The sequence below is a fragment of the Perkinsus marinus genome (genome assembly GCF_000006405.1).
Source record: "Perkinsus marinus ATCC 50983 genomic scaffold scf_1104296945900, whole genome shotgun sequence".
Classification (NCBI taxonomy): Eukaryota; Perkinsozoa; order Perkinsida; family Perkinsidae; genus Perkinsus; species Perkinsus marinus.
In genome coordinates, this window is record NW_003211011.1 from 1 (window position 1) to 1,028 (window position 1,028).

Consider the following 1,028-nt stretch of genomic DNA (forward strand, 5'->3'; position numbering starts at 1 on the left):
AATCTTTGCACCACTTAAACTGTGTATGCGTTTCATTGTGAAATTTCACGACATGGTTAGACTCTACGTTTACGAGACCGTGCTTCTTAACTTAGTTGGTAGAGCACCCGCTTAGTAAGCGGGAGGTCGTCGGTTCAACTTCGGCAGAAGGCTTGTTCTGAGTCGGTTTGTCGGAAACCGACGACATTTCGTAATTTTTCACTGAAATTTAGCACCAAATTTTTGCACCACTTAAACTGTGGTATGCGTTTCATTGTGAAATTTCACGACATGGTTAGACTCTACGTTTACGAGACCGTGCCTTCTTAGCTTAGTTGGTAGAGCACCCGCTTAGTAAGCGGGAGGTCGTCGGTTCAACTTCGGCAGAAGGCTTGTTCTGAGTCGGTTTGTCGGAAACCGACGACATTTCGTAATTTTTCACTGAAATTTAGCACCAAATCTTTGCACCACTTAAATTGTGGTATGCGTTTAATTGTAAAATTTTACGACATGGTTAGACTTCACACTTACGAGACCGTGCCTTCTTAGCTTAGTTGGTAGAGCACCCGCTTAGTAAGCGGGAGGTCGTCGGTTCAACACCGGCTGAAGGCTTGCTCTGAGTCGCTTTGTCGGAAACCGACGGCATTTCGTAATTTTTCACTGAAATTTAGCACCAAATTTTTGCACCACTTAAATTGTGGTATGCGTTTCATTGTGAAATTTCACGACATGGTTAGACTTCACACTTACGAGACCGTGCCTTCTTAGCTTAGTTGGTAGAGCACCCGCTTAGTAAGCGGGAGGTCGTCGGTTCAACTCCGGCAGAAGGCTTGCTCTGAGTCGGTTTGTCGGCGTTTCGTAATTTTTCACTGAAATTTAGCACCAAATCTTTGCAACACTTAAATTGTGGTATGCGTTCCATTGTGAAATTTCACGACATGGTTAGACTTCACACTTACGAGACCGTGCCTTTTTAGCTTAGTTGGTAGAGCACCCGCTTAGTAAGCGGGAGGTCGTCGGTTCAACTCCGGCAGAAGGCTTGCTCTGAG

The 1,028-nt window shown here is 45.1% G+C and overlaps 5 non-coding genes across 5 annotated transcripts; all 5 read left to right on the forward strand.

The window, feature by feature from the left end:
* The first annotated feature begins 81 nt into the window (after positions 1–81).
* On the forward strand, positions 82–153 carry Pmar_PMAR018412. The gene has a single exon. It is a non-coding gene; the product is annotated as a tRNA-Thr (tRNA).
* Positions 154–299: 146 nt separating this feature from the next.
* On the forward strand, positions 300–372 carry Pmar_PMAR018413. The gene has a single exon. It is a non-coding gene; the product is annotated as a tRNA-Thr (tRNA).
* A 146-nt stretch (positions 373–518) lies between these two features.
* On the forward strand, positions 519–591 carry Pmar_PMAR018414. The gene has a single exon. It is a non-coding gene; the product is annotated as a tRNA-Thr (tRNA).
* Positions 592–737: 146 nt separating this feature from the next.
* Positions 738–810, forward strand: Pmar_PMAR018415. Its single transcript has one exon. It is a non-coding gene; the product is annotated as a tRNA-Thr (tRNA).
* A 136-nt stretch (positions 811–946) lies between these two features.
* Pmar_PMAR018416 lies at positions 947–1,019 on the forward strand. The gene has a single exon. It is a non-coding gene; the product is annotated as a tRNA-Thr (tRNA).
* The last annotated feature ends 9 nt before the right edge of the window (positions 1,020–1,028 follow it).